Below are 10496 nucleotides of genomic sequence, written 5' to 3'. Positions count from 1 at the left end.
GAAGAAATAAAAATAAAATGAAAGGAAAGAAAACAAAAAACGAAATAGAAACAAAACAAAAGGAAAGAAAAGGGAAAAGGAGAGAAAAGAAGAAAAAACAGGAAAATAGAAAAAAAGGAAAAAAATACAGAACAAGAAAAAAAACGATTCAGGAACCTTCTAGAAGTTTCCCAAAACCAGAAAAAAAACCAGCTGAGAACCTTTAGAAGGTTCCCAAAACCGGGGACGATGAAGCCCTTAAACGGGCTGGCCCAGTTGAACAAATCGCTCGATCTCTTCTGCGCCAAGCCTCCACACCTTGACGCATCATGCGTCAAATAGGAAATTCCGCTCATGAGGACGTACACATTCAGATTATGTAGACAGTCGGGCCAAAGTGGTATTACAAAAGGAGCATGTTCAATCAAAAATTCATTTTGGCAAAAATATACCACATCGGGTCATCACCATGAAAAACCTTAACAACGTATAAGAACCAAAGGCCCTAGTGAGGGCCAACTCATAGTGTACAACATTTTTTTTGCCTGAATTCTTAATCGCGCAGCTGTGCCGGATGGACGTTGCGAGTGCACACGCGAGCTGTCCGATATATGCCCACCTGCTACACGACAAAACTGCTAAGAAAAAGGCCTCCTTCCTCCTCGCTATGTACCTGGCGTTGTCAGGTGGTGGATGGTCACTAAAGATTACCTGCATGCATGTGCTGATGTCTATTTCGTCTCAATTTTTTTAAAAGCTATAACCTTTGAACCGAGTGTCAAAATGAAAATCCGTTTTCACCATTTGGTTTCTTGCGACGAGATTTTCAAAACTAGATCCCATATGTATATGTTTCGATGAATTTTTTTAAAGCAACTTTGGTCTAATCAAGGCAATTTAAGTACTAAACAGAAGCAACTTCCTTGCATCATGTGTACTAGTGAATTTACCTATTAAGTATATCATAGACTACATAAAAACCATGTGGGGCAAATTTTCATCGTATGTAGGCAACTGAGCATCATTCGTAGGCAACTTTAAAATTACATGGAGGCAACCTTCAATACTAAAGAAGCAACTTGCGTTTAACATATATTATGCATATTTTGCATTCAACCTTCAGCGTGTGTGTGTTGGCTAGCCAGTTCGCGAGTGTTGGCTAGTTGAGAAAGTGGGGATAGATGAGAAGTTGCATATGGGGTGATGAGAATTTCATAGAGGACGGATCAGACAATTGCCCACAAAATTACACAAGTTGTTCATAATTTTGGCACTAGTTGCCAGCAAAAACAATTTGAATCTCTGGATATAATAATGGAAAACACACATGAGTTGCTTGTTGAATACACTGGAGTTGCACAAAACACCCTAAAAGTTGCTAACTTTTTTGTGTGATACTCGAGTGCATAACGATCTTAAAGTTATTGTTCTTGTTTGCCTCCAATAGCCCCGTCAATGGTGAACTTAGACTTTTCCACATGTGGTTGCTTTTTTCTAAATACCAACTCAGAGTACACATGAGTTGTTTGGTGAGTGCACTGTAGTTGTATAAATACACCCCAAAAGTTGCTAACTTTTTTTGTGTACCGCTCGAGCGCATAACAATCTCAAAGTTTTCTACCACAACCAGCAAGTATTCTATCATAACTAGCTTCATCTCCATATTGATAGTGCAATAGGAAACTTACTTTCTGAGGTAGCTTGTCCTAAGTTGCCTATCATGATTAGTGAGTAGTCTAACCTTATCCTATGTTGTATAGAATACCTGTTCGATATGGTAAACAACTTAGTTTCATATATAGGCAACTTAGCAACATTGACAGGCAACTGAAATAGTAATGGCAGTCAACTGAGCATCTCTGATAGGCAACTTCATAGTGTTTCTAAGAAACTTAGAAAAAAAGCAATGATAAGCAATGTCATAATATTGTAGTGAACTAATTACAAAGTTAGACAACAAAGAAGCAATGGTAGGTAACTAATTACCAATAGAAGGTAACTAGACATCAATGGTAGGTCAGTTTCATAGTATTGTAGGCAACTGGACATCAATGATAGCCAACTAAACATCCAGGGTAGGCAACTGAGCAACTATGGTAGCCAAGTTGTGATAATGTTAGCAAAATTCATTGATACACGTAGTGCAATGAAGTTGCTTATATGTAGCACTAAAGGTGCCTCATATTTTGTGTGATTTTCTCATTTTTTTACACTAACCAACCTAATAGGTAGTCATACTAGGAAAAAAATGAAGTTGCCTTCCTATAGCACTAAAGTTGCCTCCATCGGACCCAAAGTTGCCTCGAAAAAAAGTTCGACGAAACCTATCGATATGAGATCTAGTTTTGAAGAACTCGTCGCGAGAAACCCGGATGTGAAAACGAAACTGAATTTGGACGCTTTAATCAAAAGTTACAGTTTTTTAATTTTTTTGAACACCCAAATAAATGAACGTGCGGACAAGAGCGCGTCGGCTGCTCCTTCCATATTTGGAAGAGCGCTCGTTCCCACCAGCGGGCGCTCGGGCGCCCGCTAGCCACGTCCTTTTTTTTGAGGCATAATTATACGATTCACCGACACTCATATGCACCACTTTGGGGAACTTGTGAAATTTAATACTCCCTCCGTCTCAACATTCTTGTCTTAGATTGGTCTAACTACGGATGTATCAACTCACGTTTTACGGATGTATCAAGTCACGTTTTAGTATTAGATTCATCCGTATTTAGACAAATCTAAGACAAGAATTTTGGGACGGAGTGAGTATAAGGGTGAAGTATATGAAGGAAATATGCCCTAGAGGCAATAATAAAGTTATTATTTATTTTCTTATATCATGATAAATGTTTATTATTCATGCTAGAATTGTATTAACCGGAAACATAATACATGTGTGAATACATAAACAAACAGAGTGTCACTAGTATGCCTCTACTTGACTAGCTCGTTGATCAAAGATGGTTATGTTTCCTAACCATAGACATGAGTTGTCATTTGATTAACGGGATCACATCATTAGGAGAATGATGTGATTGACTTGACCCATTCCGTTAGCATAGCACTTGATCGTTTAGTTTGTTGCTATTGCTTTCTTCATGACTTATACATGTTCCTATGACTATGAGATTATGCAACTCCCGTTTACCAGAGGAACACTTTGTGTGCTACCAAACGTCACAACGTAACTGGATGATTATAAAGGTGCTCTACAGGTGTCTCTGAAGGTACTTGTTGGGTTGGCGTATTTTGAGATTAGGATTTGTCACTCCGATTGTCGGAGAGATATCTCTGGGCCCTCTTGGTAATGCACATCACTTAAGCCTTGCAAGCATTGCAACTAATGAGTTAGTTGCGGGATGATGTATTACGGAACGAGTAAAGAGACTTGCCGGTAACGAGATTGAACTAGGTATTGGAATACCGACGATCGAATCTCGGGCAAGTAACATACCGATGACAAAGGGAACAACGGATGTTGTTATGCGGTTTGACCGATAAAGATCTTCGTAAAATATGTAGGAGCCAATATGAGCATCCAGGTTCTGCTATTGGTTATTGACCGGAGACGTGTCTCGGTCATGTCTACATAGTTCTCGAACCCGTAGGGTCCGCACGCTTAAAGTTCGATGACGGTTATATTATGAGTTTATGTGTTTTGATGTACCGAAGGAGTTCGGAGTCCCGGATGAGATCGGGGACATGACGAGGAGTCTCGAAATGGTCGAGACGTAAAAATCGATATATTGGACGACTATATTCGGACTTCGGAAAGGTTCCGAGTGATTCGGGTATTTTTCGGAGTACCGGAGAGTTACGTGAATTCGCCGGGGAGTATATGGGCCTTATTGGGCCATACGGGAATAGAGGAGAGAGGCCAAAAGGAAGGAGGCCTGCGCCCCCCCTCTGGTCCGAATTGGACAAGGGGTGCAGCCCCCTTTTCCTTCTCCCTCTCCTCCTCTTTCCTTCTCTCCTACTCCAACAAGGAAAGGAGGAGTCCTACTCCCGGTAGGAGTAGGACTCCCATCTTGGCGCGCCCTTCTCCTAGGCCGGCCGCCTCCCCCCTTGCTCCTTTATATACAGGGGCAGGGGGGCACCTCTAGACACACAAGTTGATCTTCGTGATCGTTCCTTAGCCGTGTGCGGTGCCCCCCTCCACCATATTCCACCTCGATCATATCGTAGCGGTGCTTAGGCGAATCCCAGCGTCGGTAGCAACATCATCACCGTCACCACGCCATCGTGCTGACGGAACTCTCCCATGAAGCTCTGCTCGATCGGAGTTCGCGGGACGTCATCGAGCTGAACGTGTGCTGAACTCGGAGGTGCCGTGCGTTCGGTACTTGGATCGGTCGGATCGTGAAGACGTACGACTACATCAACCGCGTTGTGTTAACGCTTCCTCTTTCGGTCTACGAGGATACGTAGAAAACATTCTCCCCTCTCGTTGCTATGCATCACCATGATCTTGAGTGTGCATAGGAAATTTTTTGAAATTACTACGTTCCCCATCAGTGGCATCCGAGCCAGGTTTTATGCGTTGATGTTATATGCACGAGTAGAACACAAGTGAGTTGTGGGCGATATAAGTCATACTGCTTACCAGCAAGTCATACTTTGGTTCGGCGGTATGGTTGGATAAAGCGGCCCGGACCGACATTACGCGTACGCTTACGCGAGACTGGTTCTACCGACGTGCTTTGCACACAGGTGGCTGGCGGGTGTCAGTTTCTCCAACTTTAGTTGAATCGAGTGTGGCTACGCCTGGTCCTTGCGAAGGTTAAAACAACACCAACTTGACAAACTATCGTTGTGGTTTTGATGCGTAGGTAAGAACGGTTCTTGCTAAGCCCGTAGCAGCCACGTAAAACTTGCAACAACAACGTAGAGGACATCTAGCTTGTTTTTGCAGGGCATGTTATGATGTGATATGGTCAAGACATGATGCTAAATTTTATTGTATGAGATGATCATGTTTTGTAACCGAGTTATCGGCAACTGGCTGGAGCCATATGGTTGTCGCTTTATTGTATGCAATGCAATCGCGCTGTAATGCTTTACTTTATCACTAAGCGGTAGCGATAGTCATGAAAGCATAAGATTGGCGAGACGACAACGATGCTACGATGGAGATCAAGGTGTCGCGCCGGTGACGATGGTGATCATGATGGTACTTTGGAGATGGAGATCACAAGTACAAGATGATGATGGCCATATCATATCACTTATATTGATTGCATGTGATGTTTATCTTTTATGCATCTTATCTTGCTTTGATTGACGGTAGCATTATAAGATGATCTCTCACTAAATTTCAAGATAAAAGTGTTCTCCCTGAGTATGCACCGTTGCCAAAGTTCGTCGTGCCCAGACACCACGTGATGATCAGGTGTGATAAGCTCTACGTCCATCTACAACGGGTGCAAGCCAGTTTGCACACGCAGAATACTCAGGTTAAACTTGACGAGCCTAGCATATGCAGATATGGCCTCGGAACACTGAGACTGAAAGGTCGAGCGTGAATCATATAGTAGATATGATCAACATAGTGATGTTCACCATTGAAAACTACTCCATTTCACGTGATGATCGGTTATGGTTTAGTTGATTTGGATCACGTGATCACTTAGAAGATTAGAGGGATGTCTTTCTAAGTGGGAGTTCTTAAGTAATATGATTAATTGAACTTAAATTTATCATGAACTTAGTCTTGGTAGTATTAGCATATCTATGTTGTAGATCGATAGCTCGCGTTTAGCTCCCCTGTTTTTATTTTTGATATGTTCCTAGAGAAAACTAAGTTGAAAGATGTTAGTAGCAATGACGCGGATTGGATCCGTGATCTGAGGTTTATCCTCATTGCTGCACAGAAGAATTATGTCCTTAATGCACCGCTAGGTGACAGACCTATTGCAGGAGCAGATGCAGACGTCATGAATGTTTGGCTAGCTCAATATGATGACTACTTGATAGTTTAGTGCACCGTTCTTAACAGCTTAGAATCGGGACTTCAAAGACGTTTTGAACGTCATGGATCATATGGATGTTCCAGCAGTTGAAGTTAATATTTCAAGCAAATACCTGAGTTGAGAGATATGAAGTCTCCAACAAGTTCTATAGCTAAAAGATGGAGGAGAATAGCTCAAGCAGTGAGCATGTGTTCAGATTGTCTGGGTACTACAATCGCTTGAATCAAGTGGGAGTTAATCTTCCAGATAAAATAGTGATTGACAGAATTCTCTAGTCACCATCACCAAGTTAGTAGAACTTCATGATGAACTATAGTATGCAAGGGATGATGAAAACGATTCCCGAGCTTTTCATGATGATGAAATCGATGAAGGTAGAAATCAAGAAAGAGCATCAAGTGTTGATGATTAACAAGACCACTAGTTTCAAGAAAAGGGCAAAGGGAAAGAAAGGGAACTTCAAGAAGAACGACAAGCAAGTTGCTGCTCAAGTGAAGAAGCCCAAGTATGGTCCTAAGCCTGAGACTAAGTGTTTCTACTGCAAAGGGACTGGTCACTGGAAGCGGAACTGCCCCAAGTATTTGGCGGATAAGAAGGATGGCAAAGTGAACAAAGGTATATTTGATATACAGATTATTGATGTGTATTTTACTAGTGTTCGTAGCAACCCCTTGGTATTTGATACTGGTTCAGTTGCTAAGAGTAGTAACTCGAAACGGGAGTTGCAGAATGAACAGAGACTAGTTAAGGGTGAAGTGACGATGTGTGTTGGAAGTGGTTCCAAGATTGATATGATCATCATCGCACACTCCCTATACTTTCGGGATTAGTGTTGAACCTAAATATGTGTTATTTGGTGTTTGCATTGAGCATGAATATGATATGATCATGTTTATTGCAATACGGTTATTCATTTAAGTAAGAGAATAAATTGTTGTTCTATTTACATGAATAAAACCTTCTATGGTCATACACCCAATGAAAATGGTTTGTTGGATCTCGATTGTGGTGATAGACATTCTCATAATATTGAAGCCAAAAGATGCAAAGTTAATAATGATAGTGCAACTTATTTGTGGCACTGCCGTTTAGGTCATATTGGTGTAAAGCGCATAAAGAAAATCCATGCTAATGGGCTTTTGGAATCACTCGATTATGAATCAGTTGATGTTTGCGAACCATGCCTCATGGGCAAGATGACTAAGACTCCGTTCTCCGGAACAATGGAGCGAGCAACAGATTTGTTGGAAATCATACATACTGATGTATGTGGTCCGATGAATATTGAGGCTCGCGGCAGGTATCATTATTTTCTGATCTTCACAGATGATTTGAGCAGATATGAGTATATCTACTTGATGAAACACAAGTCTGAAATATTTGAAAAGTTCAAAGAATTTCAGAGTGAAGTGGAGAATCATTGTAACAAAAATAAAAGTTTCTACAATATGATCGCAGAAGTAAAATATTTGAGTTATGAGTTTGGCCTTCAGTTAAAACAATGTGAAATAGTTTCACTACTCACGCCACCTGGAACACCACAGTGTAATGGTGTGTCCGAACGTCGTAACCATGCTTTATTAGATATGGTGCGATCTATGATGTCTCTTACCTATTACCACTATCGTTTTGGGGTTATGCATTAGAGACAGTTACATTCACGTTAAATAGGGCACCATCTAAATCCGTTGAGACGACACCGTATGAACTGTGGTTTGGCGAGAAACCTAAGTTGTCGTTTCTTAAAGTTTGGGACTGCGATGCTTATATGAAAAGGTTTCAACATGATAAGCTCGAACCCAAATCGGAGAAGTAAATCTTCATAGGATACCCAAAAGAAAATGTTGCGTACACCTTCTATCATAGATCCGAAGGCAAGATATTCATTGCTGAGAATGGATCCTTTCTAGAGGAGGAGTTTCTCTCGAAAGAAGTGAGTAGGAGGAAAGTAGAACTTGATGAGGTAACTGTACCCGCTCCCTTATTGGAAAGTAGTTCATCACAGAAATCTGTTCCTGTGACTACTACACTAATTAGTGAGGAAGCTAATGATGATCATGTAACTTCAAATCAAGTTACTACCGAACCTCGTAGGTAAACCAGCGTGAGATCCACACCAGAGTGGTACGGTAATCCTGTTCTAGAGGTCATGTTACTTGACCATGACGAACCTACGAACTATGAGGAAGCGATGATGAGTCCAGATTCCGTGAAATGGTTTGAGGCCATAAAATCTGAGATGAGATCCATGTATGAGAGCAAAGTATGGACTTTGATTGACTTGCCCAAAGATCGGCGAGCCATTGAGATTAAATGGATCTTCAAGAGGAAGACAGACGCTGATAGTAGTGTTACTATTTACAAAGCTAGAATTGTCGCAAAAAGGTTTTCGACAAATTCAAGGTGTTGACCACGATGAGAATTTCTCACTCGTATCTATGCTTAAGTCTGTCCGAATCATGTTAGTTATTGCCGCATTTTATGAAATCTGGCAAATGGATAAACAAAACTGCATTCCTTAATAGGATTTATTAAAGAAGAGTTGTATATGATGCAACCAGAAGGTTTTGTCGATCCTAAAGGTACTAACAAAATATGCAAGCTCCAGCGATCCATCTATGGACTGGTGCAAGCATCTCGGAGTTGAAATATACGCTTTGATAAGTTGATCAAAGTATATAGTTTTATACAGACTTGCGGTGAAGTCTGTATTCACAAGAAAGTGATGGGAGCACTACAACATTTCTGATAAGTATATGTATAACATATTGTTGATCGGAGATGATGTAGAATTATTCTGCAAAGCATAAAGGAATGTTTGAAAGGAGTTTTTTCAAAGAAAGACCTCGGTGAAGCTGCTTACATATGGAGCATCAAGATCTATAGAGATAGATCAAGACGCTTGATAAGTTTTTCAATGAGTACATACCTTGACAAGATTTTGAAGTAGTTCAAAATGGAACAGTCAAAGAAGGAGTTCTTGGCTATGTTACAAGGTGTGAAGTTGAGTAAGACTCAAAACCCAACCACGGCAGAAGATAGAGAGAGAATGAAAGTCATTCCCTATGCCTCAGCCATAGGTTCTATAAAGTATGCCATGCTGTGAACCAGACCTATTGTATACCCTGCCCTGAGTTTGGCAAAGGAGTACAATAGTGATCTAGGAGTAGATCACTGGACATTGGTCAAAATTATCCTTAGTGAAATAAGGATATGTTTCTCGATTATGGACGTGACAAAAGGTTCGTCGTAAAGGGTTACGTCGATGCAAATTTTGACACTGATCCAATGACTCTAAATCTCAATCTGGATAATATTGAAAGTGGGAGCAATTAGCTAGAGTAGCTCTATGCAGAGCATTGTTGACATAGAAAATTTGCAAAATACTTGCGGATCTGAATGTGGCAGACCCGTTGACTAAACTTCTCTCACAAGCGAAACATGATCACACCTCAGTACTCTTTGGGTGTTAATCACATAGCGATGTGAACTAGATTATTGACTCTAGTAAACCCTTTGGGTGTTGGTCACAATGTCGATGTGAACTATGGGTGTTAATCACATGGTGATGTGAACTATTGGTATTAAATCACATGGCGATGTGAACTAGATTATTGACTCTAGTGCAAGTGGGAGACTAAAGGAAATATGCCCTAGAGGCAATAATAAAGTTATTATTTATTTCCTTATATCATGATAAATGTTTATTATTCATGCTAGAATTGTATTAACCGGAAACATAATACATGTGTGAATACATAAACAAACAGAGTGTCACTAGTATGCCTCTACTAGACTAGCTCGTTGATCAAAGATGGTTATGTTTCCTAACCATAGACATGAGTTGTCATTTGATTAACGGGATCACATCATTAGGAGAATGATGTGATTGACTTGACCCATTCCGTTAGCATAGCACTTGATCGTTTAGTTTGTTGCTATTGCTTTCTTCATGACTTATACATGTTCCTATGACTATGAGATTATGCAACTCCCGTTTACCAGAGGAACACTTTGTGTGCTACCAAACGTCACAACGTAACTGGGTGATTATAAAGGTGCTCTACAGGTGTCTCTGAAGGTACTTGTTGGGTTGGCGTATTTTGAGATTAGGATTTGTCACTCTGATTGTCGGAGAGGTATCTCTGGGCCCTCTTGGTAATGCACATCACTTAAGCCTTGCAAGCATTGCAACTAATGAGTTAGTTGCGGGATGATGTATTATGGAACGAGTAAAGAGACTTGCCGGTAACGAGATTGAACTAGGTATTGGAATACCGACGATCGAATCTCGGGCAAGTAACATACCGATGACAAAGGGAACAACGGATGTTGTTATGCGGTTTGACCGATAAAGATCTTCGTAAAATATGTAGGAGCCAATATGAGCATCCAGGTTCCGCTATTGGTTATTGACCGGAGACGTGTCTCGGTCATGTCTACATAGTTCTCGAACCCGTAGGGTCCGCACGCTTAAAGTTCGATGACGGTTATATTATGAGTTTATGTGTTTTGATGTACCGAAGGAGTTCGGAGTCCCGGATGAGATCG

The sequence above is a fragment of the Triticum urartu genome, chromosome 6A, assembly GCF_056163025.1.
Source record: "Triticum urartu cultivar PI428250 chromosome 6A, HENAU_Tu73, whole genome shotgun sequence".
Lineage (NCBI taxonomy): Eukaryota > Viridiplantae > Streptophyta > Magnoliopsida > Poales > Poaceae > Triticum > Triticum urartu.
Note: the sequence above shows the minus strand (reverse complement) of the source record.